Source organism: Solanum verrucosum, unplaced genomic scaffold, assembly GCF_900185275.1.
Source record: "Solanum verrucosum unplaced genomic scaffold, falcon-dt-bn FXZP01000287.1, whole genome shotgun sequence".
Taxonomy (NCBI): Eukaryota; Viridiplantae; Streptophyta; class Magnoliopsida; order Solanales; family Solanaceae; genus Solanum; species Solanum verrucosum.
The window spans coordinates 1,059,051-1,077,375 of NW_026020292.1; the positions used below are offsets into that span (position 1 = coordinate 1,059,051).

The window sequence follows — 18,325 nt, forward strand, 5'->3', positions numbered from 1 at the left end:
GAGAGGGAGGAGAGAGGCGAGCGAGTTTGGGAGAGGGAGGAGAGAGGCGAGCGAGTTTGGGAGAGGGAGGAGAGAGGCGAGCGAGTTTGGGAGAGGGAGGAGAGAGGCAAGCGAGAGAGAGAAATAATTTGTATATTTCGCATCTCATTTGTATAATTCACAGGTACGTTTGTATAATTTGCGTGTTTTTGTATAATTGGGTAATATAAAGTTTGGAATTATACAAATATGATAAAACTCGAAATAACGAATTGATACAAATATAAACATATGAACTTTAAATAGTTATACAAATTATATTATACAAATTACATTATATAAATTATATTATACAAAATTTGAAAACTACACGTTTATACAAACTTTAAAAAGTTATACACAAAAAGATTGAATGTATATGGTGATAAAACTGAAAAATTAAAGGAAATCATTGTCATATACAAATACAAACCATCGTATACAAATATAAATCAAACGAACAATTGTTATTTGCTAATTATACAAATGTGGCGAATTATACAAACTCGAAGTCAGTCCACGTAATTAATGGTTAATGATAGTTGCGAGTGGCAATTATAGCAAAATATAGCTATGATGACTAATTAAGTAGTATAAGTTTTCTTAACTGCATAATTTTCCCTATAAAAAATTGAGATAATTTTTAAAAATTCCGAAATACTAAAATTTTGTCAAAATACTAGTATTTTCTAGTATCGAGAAACTTGGGATGTTTGTCAAAATAAATTTGCAAAATAATAACAAAGTTATATAACCAAGGATTATTTCCAAAGTACATAACCAAGTATATTTAAAAAAAATTGTGGCCAAAGGAAAGTAAATATTGAAAACTGAAAATCCAATTTTCAATTTCGCTAAACTATTCCCAATAATAATCTCGCAAGGAAGTCTCGGAAACTACCACTTTCAAATCCAATTTAAAAATCAACCCCATCGTATTTTAGTCCTTTTATGGGAAAATTATTGAATTGCACAAATATTCTTATTATAAATATAAATTTAATTTATAATTTAAAATAACAATATATTATTCTACTAATATAGGAATACATTCCCTAATTTGATAAGGATGGTAATTTTGAGCCTTTATTATTTTTCCAAACAATTCTATGTTTTCTATTTTGAGTCAAATTAGTATTTGTAAGTAGGGTGGGTATTAAATAGGATGTTGTAATTCGGTTTAGAGAATTCTCTTCAGTCTTCACAATGGGGAATCAGATATCAGAGTTGGTGAAGAAACTCAGGGAACTGCTAATAGTTTGAAGTTCAATAAATCAGGTTTGTTTTACCACTAAACAATTCTTAATACTTTTTAATTTTTTTGGTTACTAATTATGTTTGCTGCTTCACTATTGTAGTGATTAACCTCTTCATGATGGGAGATCAAATATCAAGAGGAGAAGAATTAGTGAAGAAAGCTGAGAAGAAACTCAATGCGGTTGGGGATTTTTCGGGTCCAAATACTATGACGCTGCACATTTACTCCATAAAGCTGTTGATTGCTTCGAACTCACTAAATCATGTTTGTTTTACCATTACTAATAGATAAATCAACTTCACTTTTTTAATTATAAGTCGAAATACTCCATTTGTTTGTTTGTTTGATAGTGGAATATAATGTAGCAAGGTCTAAGATGATCCTTAATTAGTTTTAGAGAATTCCTAATTTGTCTTTTGAATAGTGGAATTGAATGCTCATGAGTTAGTTTTTGGGGTTAAATTAGGTTTCGGTATAATATTTTTACTCCCGGGCCTACATGCTCTAGTTGGGTGTGTTAGAGTGAGTTAAAGTCCCACATTGATTGGGAAGGGATGGGTGGTTTGCATATATGGACTTTTGTAATTTTCTCTAATTGAGCTAGCTTTTAAAGTTGAATTAGGGTCAGGTGCCAACAGATTTTAATGGACAAATTGGATATAGAGGATCATAAAGGCAACTCAACTAGGGAGTGAGCATGCTATTGTTGTTCTTGTAGGATCTATAAAAGATGACTTACTGTTTTATAAAGTATTAGATGCTCATTAATCTTACAATGTTTTGTCTTTCAGGGGATCGAGTTGGAGCAGTATATGTGAAATTAGCAAGTTGTCATCTGAAGGTATGTTTTTTTTATCCTCTTCGTTATAACTCTTGTACAAAACCTTAAATTCTTAAAACTATTTTCTCTTATCTTATCAGTTGGATCACAAACATGAGGCTGCTCGTGCTTACGATATCGCTGCTGATTACTACAAGATGATGAAAAATTTGAAAGGTTGTGTGTTGCTTTATTATGCTATAGTACAAATCTTGTCTGTTGCGGGAACGTCTTATGGATATATATCTATTTTTTTGCAGAGGCAATATCATGTCTAGAGAAAGCAACACATTTAATTCTGGACATTGGAAGGGTAAACGCGACCAGAGGACATTACCAGGTACAACTATATTGTTGATGAGAATTCAGATGTGCTCTTTTTGTTGTTTTCAATAGATGGCTGCTAAATGTTTTCATTATACGTTTGAAAGATACATAAAAAAATCTTTTGGATCTACGAAATTGCTAAATTATATGAACACGAGAACAATTTAGAGCTGGCTATTATTTACTATCAGAAAACAACTGATCTTTTCCAGATTATGGATTTAACATCATCTTCAAATCAGTGCAGGCAGAAAATTGCAGAATACTCAGCTAAAGTAGGTAAGTAAGATTCTTCTTCTTGAAGTAGTACGTAATACAATTTTGTATTGTTGAACATGGAAAGAATAACTGATCAAGTTTTGCATTCTGTATTTGTCACAAAGATATCAAAGATCAATCGCAATGTTTGAGGAGATAGGAACATACTCCATCAGAAACAACTTGTTGAAGTATGGAGTTAGAGGGCATCTTCTGAATGCTGGTATTTGCCAACTTTCTAGAGGTGATGTTGTTGCAATTAACAACACCTTGGAGCGAAATCAGGTAGAGTATATTTTCCTGTCAAGACTCTTAAGATTTCAACGGGACATGATATATATATGTTTCATGCATCCTGCTTTGCAGATACTGGATACAACATTTTCAGGTATGCGCGAGTGCAAGTTTCTAATGTTATGCCATATAGCTTGTATTAAATCTAGGATCATTATGTGTTCCAAATATGATTATGGAGAATACTTTTGCAATGATAGGGTTTGGCAGCCGCTATTGAAAAGAGAGATGTTGCAGAGTTTACTAGTTGTCTCAAGGAATATGATAACACAATAAAACTGGTAAATTTAAATTTGTACTTCCTTGTCTCAATCAACCTTATCACATTTTATGATGCTTCTTTCATCCCATTTAATAGGATGAATGGAGGACACCAGTTCTTCTCAGGGTGAAGGAAGTATTGAAGGCGAAGGAGCTAGAGTCAAAGGGACAGTTAGGACGGTTATTTTATATTGTACCATGTTCACTTCTTTTATTTTGTATGACCAAAATTAGACTTTTCGAAACAAAAAATCATTGACACCTCTAGCTAGCTAATATGATTGAGGAATATGATCTTACTTTAAGGGTGTGTTTGGTATGATGGAAAATGTTTTGCCATGAAAAATATTTTCCTAGAAAATGTTTTCTTGGAAAACAAGTGGATTCTAACTTACTTTCTCATGTTTGGTTGGTGAGTAGAAAATATTTTCTGGAAAATACTTTTTAATATTTGGTTGGTGAATGAAAACTATTTTTTAGAAAATATCTTTTATTTTTGGCTTGAGACTAAAAAATAATCTTGAGAAAAATAATTTCTGATCCAAAAATCAACCCCGATAATTGATATAGGACCTGACCCCAACACTCAAACTAGGACAAGACCCAGATAACTATTAAAAATTTGACCCAGGACCTGACCAGACTTTCAACCCAGGAAATTCTGGCGTAATAATGAAAATTTTTTAAATTTGAAATATTTTTACGGGAATGGCCTAGGTAGGGGTGGCAGGGGATGTGGGTGGGGGTGGGGGGGGGGGGGGGAAGGGGTAGCGTAAAAATAAAAAAAAATTAAATTTGAAATATTTTCCAAAAACAATATTTCTTTTTAAAAATATTTGATGGGGATGGCTCGAGTCGGGGGGGGGGGGGGGGAGGGATGGCAGTTGGGGGTGGCATAAAAATGATATTCTAAAAAAATTGAAATATTCTTCAAAAACAACTTTAAAAAATAACATTCACAGGGGTGGCCTTGGTGGGGTAGGGCGGGGAAGGGGGAGGCCTTGTTTTGGGGGGGGGGGAAGTGGCATAAAAAAAATTGAAATATTTTTCAAAGGCAATTGGGGGGGGGGGGGGGGAGGGAGGAGGTAGGGAGTAGGGGGTAGGGATTGGTTGAGGTAAAAAGATCTTAAAATTTGAAACATTTTTCAAAAATAATTTTTGATTTTTAATTTTTTTTGTTTGGGGGGGGGGGGGTTGAGTTGGTTGTAGGGATAAAAATATTTGAAATTTTAAAAAAATATTTTTTTTGAATGTGGAGGGTCGGGTACGGGGTATGGGTAGGGTAAGAAAAGAAATTAAATGATGAAGTAGAGTTTTGGAAAATGTTTTCCTCACTTTTGGAAGGATGAAGTAGAGTCATTTTCCTTAAATTTGAGGAAAATGAGTTGACTTGGAAAATATTTTCCAAACATGGAAAAATTGAAAAACATATTCTGGAAAATGTTTTCATCCATACCAAACACACCTAATTCTTCTTCAAGGATTGTTTCTTATCATCCTCTACTGAAGTGTTACATTTCGGGCCTCCACTTTTCTTTTCATTAATGAAATGCACAAGTTAATGTTATTATGAACTCAAACAAAAGAACAAAAAATAGATTTAAGATACTTGTTCAAAAGAAAAAACGACGTGGGTAACATTATGACTAGCGTTCTGTAGTGATAGAGTTTGACTTCCAACTTGAGTTCGACATAGTGGTGGAGCCAGTATTCATAAAGGTGGTGTGCAACATTCACTATATATACATAATAGTATATACAATCTAACTTTCGGATGAATCCCCTAGACTCTTATAGCTCCAGCTCCACCCCAAGTAGAGTCCTATTACCAATAAGTATTATTTTAAAGTCCAAAATATTAGAAGAAGAATCAAATGAGAAAATTCAATAATCAACATTTCTAAGACCTTATTTTTTATAACTCAAAACTATAACGATAGGAGAATATATAACCCTAAAATATAACAGAAGATATACACATACCATATTTGAAAGTTTTAGAAGTATGTTTAACCTTTTTCGGATATAATATTATTGTTATATATCATGCATTGAAGGGTGTTTGTTCAAACTATAGTACAAACACATTGCAGCTTTTACATGGACTACAAAATTTACACTAAGGAGAATCCATTTAAAAGGGAGCATTATTTTACCTATAAATAAAATTACAACATGTGAAAGGTTATTTATTTTATTTAATTTATCAGCGATAACTGTGATAATTCAGAGTATACATGCAATTCTCAACATACTTCACCAAATTTGCAGGCTGAGGCAGACGTGTTGCAACACCTACACGTATATTACACAATCAGATCACTTAAAAGGTAATTCTAAATAACTCTATCTAATGGACATTGATTTATACTGATGGTGTAAATCTTTTAGTATTATCAGTACGTATAACTTAAATCCAATTAAGGCATATGACGAAAAAGGAAGAAATGGGCTCACCGAGTTCATACGCTTTAGCAACAATATAAGCTGAGATCTTTCTGATATTACCAAAAGGAGGGTATATTATCCCCTTGCCATAATGCTCCTCAGTTACTTGACTGGCCAACGCTTCTGTTGTTTCGCGTAAACAAAAATTAATGAGAGGAGGATGTGACACGTTTGGCGGTTGGGGAGGGGATTGACTTGTCCAAATTTGACCCAATTCTCCCATTTGCCACCTCTTATGGTCAAGATATGAGATTTCAATTTAAGGTTTGTAATTCAAATAGTCCCTCTATTTCAATTTGGTTGTCTAATTTTGACTTGAGATGAAATTTAAGAAAGTAAATGCAACTTTAGACTATGTGGTACATGAACATGCCATGTGGGAAGTTGAAAATTAAAGAGTTATCATTTATCAAAAGAGAAAAGAGACATTCTTTTTAAAACAAACTTAATAGGAAAGTTAGACAAACAAATTGAAACAAAAGAGTACTTACAAGCTGCTAAAAGCATGTCGTTGTGCACACAGATAGCGCCAATCATGACCAATCCAAAACCAAATCTCGGGAATATGTAACAGTTGTTCGCCTGTGATATTGCACGAAAGAGCGTAACTTAACCATAATCGAGTTGATTGTGGTGGTACTTCACAAAAGAACTTAAGCATATATATGCATTAATAAACCTGACTAGGAATGTGGAGTTTGTTGTTGTACTCTACAGAAGGGAATAGACTTCCACTTGCGAAGATGGCTCGACCCTCTTCATAAAGAAAATAATAAGAAACAAGATCAACGTCGTGAGCGTTTGGTGCAAGATTTAACCGAACACAAATTTAAACTTGACAGATTCATCTTTTAAGATCCTTATAAGCATTGAACTCATTGTACTTTTGAAATGATGGTTTCAAAATTTTAGTGATTTTTCACATATACCTTTGTTATCATGAATATTAGCTACTTACCTCACTCCAAGTGTAAGCTTCTTCAGTAGTGCATTCAGATTGTGTAGTCGGGTTTGAGAGAGCCATAATGAAAGGTCTCTGCAAATCATATTTTAGTCAGTTAGCTCAAAGAAATTAATTTTCAATGGGAAGAGAGGAAATGGAAAATCGCGGAAATAAAGCACCTTGTTTATGGAGGCCATAACCTCAATCACTTCCTTAGTAAATGTTCTTCCCACTCCAGACGTTCCGATTATGGCAGCTGGCTTAATGGCCTAAATTAAATTTGGAAGTGTTAATGCATACAAAAGGATTATAAAAGTGGCAATCCTCGATTAGGGAGCTCATCGATCAAACCTTAACAATGTCGAGGAGATTGTTGACAGGTTCGTGTTCATATGCCCAAGGTTTCTTGTGAGCTTGAAGTGATTCCTTTCGAGCGTTTACAATTAAACCCTGCACATAACCACTCAATTACATAGACTATTTACGTAGAGGAACCAATCGTAAACTTTGTTAAATGTGAAATTTAAGACAAATACTAGCCTGGGAGATGGTATATTTTTCTACCTTTGAGTCCACGAGCCAGATATTTTTACGCGCTTCCTCCACAGGAACGTTTATCTACAGATAGCAAACATAATTTATCAAGTGAAACATACTAAACGAGATACGACTTTGACAAACCATTGATAACCAAAATCTTTTACCTTCTTTGAAATCACAAGAGCTATGAGTTCTCCTATACCAGTTCCAGCCTGTGATCACAAAGAGATTGACATGAAGAACAATTTAATGACTTTAAGATCATTTCAATATCTTTTAATGTGAATAATCCATCCATATCTGCTATCGACACGAGTAGAGGCAAAAATATTATATGATTTCAGATGCATAATATCTCCTCTGAATGTAAATCGCGTCATGAGTCAGTGACATAATCATTAGAGAGTTGGGATGTCATCCAAGTATCGTATTATTTCCCTAAGTTATTTATTTCCACCATTTGTATCCTTTTTACATGTTGTTAGACATAGCTCGTCTCCCGAAATAATTGAAAACTTGAATATGCAAAAGAAAGTTCTAGCCTTACTTCTCCAACACCGAAGAACAAGAATGTATGATCAGCTAAGGACCCTCCGAGCAGCATAAGTGATGCAACAAGCCCCACAAGTACCACAATAGCTATCCCATGCAACATTAATAGGATCAGAAACCAAACAAAAGCAAATGTTTGGTGATATAGGCCAAAAAAATGCAACATACTTGTATATCATCATTGAATACCAAATGTGTGGTACCATATTTTGCCAACAGCTCAAAAGCATTGTGATTCGCAAAATCGTCATACTATAGATAACGTTACAAATATCAGACGTTACTTGAAAGTCGATGTGGTCCTTAACAAGTTTCAAGTTACTAACTTGTGCAAGAACTTTTTCACCATAATTTATCTTCACAACCTTCATGAATTCATCAAGAAAGTCGTAGTATTCCTACAAGAAGCAAAAACAAACAGACATGTCTTGAGAACATGCTGCAGATCTCAATTTATATTTAGAACAAGTACGATATAAAGTTATGCTATTATAAAATTAACCTTGCCGGTAGCTCTTTTTTGTCTAAGTCTAATGTAAAACTTGTCTTTCAATAGTTGCTCATTATTTGTTCCTACATCAATTGTTATAGGCAAACACCGCACATTCGAGCAAAATGATAGGATGTTCATAGTTACAAAATTATAGTAGAGTATATAAGTTTTAACGAGTTTTGGTACCGCTGAAGGTCTGACTCCTCCGAGTGCCGTATACAGAGCCATTTCTCTGCTGGTATACCCAATCTCTGTGACAATATAATGTGATTCATAACAGGATTACTCATTCGACGCATTACAAAGTCAAACAAGAAAAGAAAATTTGTTTTTTTGCGCCAAAGAATCTAACTAAAGGATTAAAAAAAATGCAAGAATTTTGAAACTTAACACAAATTTTAAGCAATTTTTACATTATAATACAAACTTCTCTTATGTCGAGGGAGTCCATGAAGGACCGCACACCAAAGGGTGTAATGAGGCAATCTATTCTGACACAAGCATTAGCCATTATTTCCACCAATCAAACCCGTGACCTATAAAATTTACCGTTGCTCCAAGGCTTACCTCCATTCAAGTGAACCCCCTTTTGCACACGTAGCTACCACACACATAATACACAACAACAACATACTCAATATAACTAATCCCGCAAGTGAGGTCTGGAGAGAGCACTACATACATACTCAGTATAATTAATCTTGCAAGTGAGGTCTAGAGAGAGCACTACATACGCAGACCTTACACCTATCTTTGTGGGGTAAAGAGGTTGTTACTAATAGACTCTCAGCTACAAACTAATACAATATATGTCACCGAATTACCGAGCAACCGAGATCTCCAAGTCCAAGAATTCTTTCACCATCGGTAATGACAATAACTTGTATATTCCTTTCAGGCCAGCTTTTCAATACCTCAAGGATCCTTCCTCTACAAATAAATTAACACATACATCTTTAGTCGAATTACTTTCACTATGAAGCAGTATATACATTATACATTTTAACTCATAAAAGTACCATACTTTTCTTTCAAACTGATGTATAAACCCTGCGAACACTTAAAAATGCTTCCATTGTCACTCCCCGAGCCTACACCCTGGACGTGGCCGGCACTAGAGGACCATTGCTGGCCTCAAGCGAACCCTTGGCCTGGCTTACTTAACTCAGTGGAATATTATAAGCATTAAGAAAGAGATTCACATGCTAAATTACTCAATTGTCTCAAAACTGAAATTACTCAAATAGATTAGAATGTTTAAAAGTCAACATTCAGCTTGGCCAAAATGGCAACTCAAGTCTTAACATATGAAATGACAATGTAAAGACATCAGACTACTAACTGTGTATGAAGTCTCTAAAATAAAGAGGGATGTCGGGACAGGACCCCCAATTATCCTAACATCTAAAAGACTAGAAAGCAAATAAAGGAGTCCTCCGGAATGCAATGAGGCTCACCAACAAACTCTGAATGCTGAAGCTAGATCAACGACGCGCTGAATGTTGATCCTGGTTACTTGTGTCTGCATCATATTACGACACATGCCAACTGGCATCAGTACATTGAATGTACGAGTATGCGAGTTGGAATGTTAAACAATACAAAGGCTTGAAAAGATTCTGAAAGAAATACTTACCTTGGCTCTTCTCAACTCATAAATAACTTAACTCAAAATAAAGCAATGAACACATGCAAAATATGAAAAGCTTTATAAAGAAGTAAAAATAACTTAGTTCATTAAAGAAAATGCAATAACAAACTCAACTTTACTCATACAATAAAGTAATATAGTTTAGGTGGGAGTTTCTCTAACCGACAACCACCACTATGAGCCTAAGTGGTGATACATCGTCTTTACCATCACATTGCCAGACTGTCCTATACTTTGCCGTCATATAGAACTACTTAACTTAGTTGATCCACTAGCTTAACTTATGTGATCATCTAAAAAGTATGACCTATTAACATCCATGATGGCTACATGGTTTATGGAGACTTGAGTTACTATGTACTCGCATCCCTATATCTGTGCTCAATACTACTCCTAAAAATATACTTAGCTCATATGTTTTTAAAACAACTTCTTTCTTTGGCTTGAGGTAATTACTCAAAACTTAGCTTAAAAGCTCTCTTGGAATCGATGTTCCCTTTTCTTGCTCAAATGTGAAAACATTTATAAACACTTTGGGAATACTTAGTTCCCTTATAACTTTTGGAGAAATGAACTCAACTCTTTAATCTTTGATTAACTTGAAACTTAAGCATTAAAACAAAGTTAAAACATTCGTTAAAGACTTTTGAAAAACTTTATAAACTTTGGTTTGACTTGCTTCTCAACTTCTAGACTTCAGTCTTAGTTTCTCTTGACTTTGATCTTAATTTTCCTTAAATTGAATTATGGATTCAAGGTTCATGATCTCATGTTTATGGATGATTTCCTGATGTTTATATGTACCTTAGAGTGTTGGAATCAACTAGAAAACATAGGTACATTGCTAAGGAACTAGTACGAAAAGATGGGGGAAGAATGGGAAGAACTGGCGTCCCTGGCGCTCTGAGAGGTGTGGGGCCCCAGCCCTTGAGATTCAGGGAACAAGTTGGAGCGCTCTGGCTGGCATATCGCCCCAGAGCCCCACATTCAGGGACTTCTTTGGGGGGCGCTGGCTTGCGCGACGCCGCACCCCCTTCCCTAGGTGTTTGACAACTTTTCTTCTTCGTTTTTCAACTCTAAACCCTCTAAACTTCGATGGTTCTTTCCCCAAACACTTAGGATCATTTATACCCTCACTATATGATAGATTCAAACCAAAATTACACCTAGAAACATGAATCAAATTGTAAGAAACTTCAACAAAACAACCTATAATAATTCAAATGAATTTCACAAGAACTCAAAGGATTTACTTTCAAATCACACATATTTCGCTGAATTGTATCATGATTGGCGCGTGGGTGAATTATTAACCCAACGCTATGTGATCTCACATACCTTCTAGGGATCACCCCCGACAAAATCGACAAGCTAAACTCGACAAACTTGACGATTTCCTTGCTTTTCCTTCTCTTTTCTCCTCTTCTCTAAAACCCTAACTCCTTTCCAAAAGCGTAAAACTGACCAAGTTCAGTTTAGACCCTTAATTAATTAACTAAAACGAATTTAATTAATTGGATAAGGAAAAGACTGAAATACCCTTCAAAAATCTGGATTGGACATTTCTTTATTTGAACAGCCGAACATCCAATGGGCGTATCTCACTTATAGAAACTCTGATTCGCACAAACTCAGCGGCGTTGGAAAGATAATTCCAAGATATTTCATACCATATTTGGAAGTACTCCTAACTCATACTGAAGTAGAAGTTATGGTCGTTTGAAGTTGACCAAAAACTCACTTTTTCCTAACTTAACAAAATTTCCAGATTTTCATTCTTCCCAAAAATGACTATTTCCAATTATTGGCTTCTTCCTATTTATTTCAAATTGTGAGATGTTACAATATCTCCCCCTTGAGAACATTCGGCCTTGAATGAGATTACTCTTTCTAAGCTAAGGGTGTAACATGCAACATTCAGCTCAAGCACCCACAAGCAAATGCAAAACAAACAACATGCTCACTCATAATTTAAAGAGTACTAAGAAGAGAATTAGTACCTTGGTCTTCATTTTCTCTAGATTCAAAGAGATGTGGATATCTCTTCTTCATATCCTCTCCAGCTTCCCAAGTAGCTTCTTCAACAAATTGGTTCCTCCAAAGGACTTTGACTGATGCAATCTGTTTTGTCCTCAACTTGTGAACTTTGCGATATAGAATCTGAACTGGAATCTCCTCATAAGATAAGCTATCCTTGATCTCAATATTTTCAGTTTGTATGATCAATGAAGGATTGCCCATGCACTTCTTCAACATGGAGATGTGAAACACTGGATGAACCGCTGCTAACTCTTGGGGTAGCTCCAACTCACAAGCTACCTTGCCAATCCTCTTGGATATTCGTTAAGGTCTAATATGCTGGGGACTAAGTTTCCCCTTCTTACCAAACCTCATAACACCCTTCATGTGTGAGACTTTTAGATATACCCAATCATCTACTTCAAACTCTAACTCCCTCCTCCTAACATCAGTGTAGGATTTTTGACGACTATGTGCCATTTTCAACTTCTCTTAAATCACTTTCACCTTCTCCATAGCTTGATGAACTAAATCTGGTCCTATCAACCCTACTTCACCAACTTCAAACCATCTAATAGGAGATCTACATTTTCTCCCATAAAGAACTTCATATGGAGCCATTTGGATGCTAGAGTGGTAACTATTGTTATAAGCAAACTCAATGAAATGTAGGTGATCATCTCAACTACCTTTGAAATTTATCACCCAATCTACCTTTATACCTCAAAACACCATCTCCCCTTTGTTCAAAAACTAATATTTTTTTGCTTAAGAACACTTGCCTTTAATTCAAGCCACAAAAGACCTTGGTCTTGCTTTTCTTTCACTTCTGACACAAATGATGATTCAGCCCTATTCATCACCACTACTCCTCCTTCTGTGGAATTTATTAGTCGAACTCCTAGTCGTGCAAGTCTATGCACCTCTTGTGTTAACTCTTTCTGATCTTCCTCAAAATGGGCGGCACTACCCATAGACAACCTGTTCAAGGCGTCAACAACAACATTAGCCTTACCTGGGTGATAAAGAATATTCATGTCATAATCCTTGAGAAATTCTAACCACCTCCTTTTGTCTGAGTTTAAGCTCTTTCTGACTAAACACATACTGAGGACTCTTGTGATCGGTGAACACATCCACATGAACACCTTAAAAATAATGGCGTCATACTTTCAAAGCAAAACTACAACAGCCAACTCTAAGTCATGGGTTGGGTAATTCTTCTCATGAACCTTCAACTGTCTGGAGGCATAAGCTATAACTTTGTCATTTTGCATTAATACACAACCCAAACCAACTCTAGACGCATCACAATATACAACAAAACCTTGCGTACCTTCTGGTAAGGTCAATATTGGGGTAGTAGTCAACCACTTTTTCAATTCCTGAAAGCTTTTCTCACAAGTTTTGGACCATTGAAACTTCATTGTTTTCTGAGTCAACTTGGTCAAAGGAGATGAAATAGATTAAAATCCCTCGACAAACCATATATAATATCCAGCCAACCCAAGAAACTCTTAGGGTCTAGGCCACTTCTGCACTGCCTTTATCTTTTGGGTATCAACTCTAATTCCATCACCGAAAACTATGTGGCCCAAGAACGCCACCGACTCAAGACAAAACTCACATTTAGAGGCCTTAGCATATAACTCCTTATCTTTCAAATTCTTAAGAACTATTCTGAGATGGCTAGCATGATCTTCTTCATTCCTTGAATAGATTAGTACGTCATCAATAAAGACGAGAAAAAACAAACATATCTAAATAAGGTTTGAAACTTCTATTCATAAGGTCCATGAACGATGCAGGCACATTGGTTAAGCCGAACAACATGACTAGAAACTCATAATGACCATAACGGGTCCTGAACACTGTCTTTGGAATATCACATTCCCTTACTTTCAACTGATGGTAACCTGATCTGAGGTCTATCATTGAGAAACACGAAGCACCTTGAAGCTGATCGAAAAGATCATCAATTCTTGGAAGAGGATACTTGTTCTTGATGGTAACCTTGTTCAACTGAAGATAGTCTACACACATCCTAAGGGAACCATCTTTCTTTCTCACAAACAAGACTGGAGCACCCCAAGGTAAGACAGTTGGTCGAATGAAACCCTTATCTAGGAGATCTTTCAACTGTTGTTTCAACTCTGTTGGTGCCACTCTATATGGAGGAATAGAGATAGGATGAGTATCTGAAAGAATATCCATATCGAAGTCTATCTCTCTTAGGAGGGACTCCGGGTAGATCATCACGAAAGACTTCTGGAAACTCTCTTTCTACTAAAACTGATTGAATAGAAGGTATCTCAACACTAGAGTCATTAACTCAGACCAAGTGATAGACTCACCCCTTAGAAACCAACTTTCTCGCCTTAAGGTACGAAATGAAATGACCCTTAGGCACTACTGAACTGCTTTTCAACTCTATAACTAGTTCACAGGAAATTGGAACTTGACTACTCGAGTTCTACAATCTATTGACGCATAGCAGGCATGAAGCCAGTCCATACCTAGAATGACATCAAACTCTACCATGTCTAACTCAACTAAATTAGCCAAGGTACTCTTGTGATTGACGGAAATGGAACAATCACGATAGACTTCTTTCTGCTAGAATAGAATCACTAACAGGTGTAGAAACACTGAAGGGCTCAAGATGTTGCTCTGGAAGAACATCAAAACTAAAGACTTGGATCGTACCAGTGACAAGATCTGGCGAATCCTCTTGCTCACGGTGACTAGTGATAGCATAAAGACGGTTTCCTTCTCCGCCTGCCCCTGAAGTCGCTCATCTAGATGCAACTCTATTTGGTGGATCAACTGAAGAAGACTGGGCTCTATTCCCCCGTTACCATTACTTTATCTGCTCTTAGGACACTCTCTCATAAAATGATCATTCTGGTCACACTTGAAGCAAGTAGTGGAGCCATCACGACACATCCCTGAGTGGCTCTTACCATAGTTAGCACATGCAGAAGTTTTAGTACCCCATTGTGCCTTTCTACCTTGCGAATGTGCAAGTCTAGCTCTGAAGTTCTGAGAATTCTGACTATTGTACTCACATTTGTTTCTTGGTGCAGGTGCACTGGCAGATGATGGAGCAGGTCCTTTTTGCTTATGTTGAAAAGAAGACCGGTTCACATTACTTTTTTGCTGCCCGGACTCATTCCCTGATGTCTTAGCTCTCTTGTTCTTAAACTCTTCGCTATCCCTCAATTGGTCTTCCTCAACATATTACACATGGATCATCCACCTTGCTATGCCTATGTAATTGCTTACCTTCCTTAGTTTACAGACGAGACAGCCCAGCAGCAAATAAACTCATCCTGCTCCTCATGTCGACAACCATCTCTTTTCTTCTCTTAGCTCACGTGGAAAGAAACGCCCCATGAAAGCACTTTCAAAACAGTACAACTCACAAACGGTTACGGGTAAGCACGAGTTAAAAAGAAACTTTTTAGAGGTAAACTCTAACGCACGAAATGAATATGAAAGAAGTGGAGGAATTCCTAAAAGTTGCCGCCTCCTAATTATAGATGTGGCGCGCTTCACACCGATAACTAGGACTCTACAGACACGACTTCATAGACTCCCAAGGACTCTTGAACTCTGTGCTCTGATACCAAGTTTGTCACGCCCCAAGCCTACACCCTGGACGTGGCCGGCACTCGAAGACCATTGCTGGCCTTAAACGAATACTTGGACTAGCTTACTTAACTCATCGGAAGATTGTAAGCATTAAGAAAGAGATTCACATGCTAAATAACTCAATTGTCTCAAAACTAAACTTACTCAAATAACTTATACAAATAGCTTAGAATGTTTAAAAGTCAACATTCAACTTGGCCAAAATGGCAACTCAAGTCTTAACATATGAAATGACAATGTAAAGACATCCGACTACTAACTGTCTATGGAGCCTCTAAAACAAAGAGGGATGTCGGGACAGGACCCCCTACCATCCTAACATCTGAAAGACTAGAAAGCAAATAAATGAGTCCTCCGGAATGCAAGAAGGCTCACCAACAGACTCTGAATGCTCAAGCTAGATCAACGAGGCGTGATCCTGGTTACCTGTGTCCGCATCATAATACGATGCAAGCCACCTGGCATCAGTACATTGAATGTACAAGTATGCGAGTTGGAATGCTAAACAATACAAAGGCTTGAAAAGATTCTGAAAGAAACACTTACCTTGGCTCTTTTTAACTCATGAATAACTTAACTCAAAATAAAGCAATGAAGACATGTAATATATGTAAAGCTTTATAAAACAGTAAAAGTAACTTAGTTCGTTAAAGAAAATGCAATAACAAACTCAACTTTACTCATATAATAAAATAATATAGTTTAGGTGGGAGTTTCTCTAACCGACAACCACCACTATGAACCTAAATGCTGATACAACGTCTTTACCATCACGTTGCCAGACTGTCCTATACTTTGCCGTCATATTGAACTGCTTAACTTAGTGGATCCACTAGTTTAACTTATGTGATCATCTTATAATTATGACCCATTAATATCCATGATGGCTACATGGTTTATGGAGACTTAAGTTAATATGAACTCGCATCCCCATATCGGTGCTCAATACTACTCCCAAAAATATACTTAGCTCATATGTTTTTAAAACAACTTCTTTCTTTGGTTTGAGGTAATTACTCAAAACTTAGCTTAAAAGCTATCTTGGAATCGATGTTCCCTTTTATTTGCTCAAATGTGAAAACATTTATGAACTCTTTGGGAATACTTAGTTCCCTTATAACTTTTTGAGAAATGAACTTAACTCTTTACTCTTTGCTTAACTTGAAACTTAAGTCTTAAAATAAAGTTAAAACATTCGTTAAAGACTTTTGAAAAACTTTATAAACTTTGCTTTGACTTGCTTCTTAACTTCTACATTTCAAGGTTCATTATCTCATATTTATGGATGATTTCATGATGTTTAGATGTACCTTAGAGTGTTGGAATCAACTAGAAAACATAGGTACAGTGCTAAGAAACTAGTACGAAAAGATGGGGGAAGAATGGGAAGAACTGGAGTCCCTGGCGCTCTGAGAGGCGCGGGGTGCCATCCCTTGAGATGCAGGGAACAAGTTGGGGCTCTCTTGCTGGTGCGTCACCCCAGAACCCCACATTCAGGGACTGCTGGCGCAACGCCCTACCCCCTTCCCCAGGTGTTTGATGACTTTTCTTCTTCGTTTTTCAACTCTAAACCCTCTAAACTTCGACGGTTCTTTCCCCAAACACTTAGGATCATTTATACCCTAAATATATGATAAATTCAAACTGAAATTACACCCGTAAACCTGAATCAAATCGCAAGAAACTTCAACAAAATAACCCACAAGAATTCAATCGAATTTCATCAAGAACTCAAAGGATTTACTTTCAAATCACACATATTTCGCTGAATTGAATCATGATTGGCGCGTGAGTGAATTATTAACCCAATTCTATGTAATCTCACATACCTTGTAGGGATCACCCCCGACGAAATCCACAAGCTAAACTCGACGAACTTGACGATTTCCTTGCTTCTCCTTCTCTTTTCTCCTCTTCTTTCCTCTTCTCTAAAACCCTAACTCTTTTCCAAAAGCGTAAAACTGACCAAGTTCAGTTTAGATGCTTAATTAATTCACTTAAACAAATTTAATTAATTGAATAAGGAAAAGACTGAAATACCCTTCAAAAATTTGGATTGGACATTTCCTTATTTGAATAGCCCAACTTCCAATAGGCGTATCTCACTCATACGAACTCGGATTCGCGCAAACTCAGCGGCGTTGGAAAGATAATTCCAAGATATTTTCTACCATATCTTTAAGTGATCCTAAATCATCCTGAGCTAGAAGGTATGGTCATTTGAAGTTGATGAAAAACTCACTCTTTCCTAACTTGACAAAATTTCCAGATTTTCATTCTTTCCAAAAATGACTATTTCCAATTATTGGCTTCTTCCTATTTATTTTAAATTGCAAGATGTTACATCCATATTTTTTGCTAGCCTCGCCAACTGTCGGAGTATAGACAATTGGAAGCAATTATTCTACATTACTGATAAGAGGATTGTAAAACAACCTTTCATTTCTCTCCTGCAAATACAATACAGAAAAGAAAACAGAGAAAGAATGAGAAGGCTGGCTAAATAAAATACCATCACAACATCAATTTCACGTATGGCCTCTAAACTTTACCCGTTATAATAGAAAATTCATAAAAACATTGTTTTGCCACATTAAACAAACTGAAATTCACCAACTATAACAATAACATTACGTACTCCGGATGTCCCGATTTATATGTCATAGTTCAAATTTTGAAAAGTCAAAACTTTTATTTTGACTGTTAATTCAGACATACAATTTTTAAGGTATTTGAAAAACAATTTACATATTTAGAAACTACATAAAAAGTACAATAAGTCGCAAGAA

At 36.1% G+C, this 18,325-nt stretch overlaps 2 pseudogenes; one reads left to right on the plus strand and one right to left on the minus strand.

Annotated features, from left to right (window-relative positions):
• Positions 1-1,393: 1,393 nt before the first annotated feature.
• Positions 1,394-3,495, plus strand: LOC125834505 (alpha-soluble NSF attachment protein-like; annotated as a pseudogene).
• Positions 3,496-5,442: 1,947 nt separating this feature from the next.
• On the minus strand, positions 5,443-18,200 carry LOC125834506 (NADP-dependent malic enzyme-like; annotated as a pseudogene).
• Between the last annotated feature and the right edge of the window lie 125 nt (positions 18,201-18,325).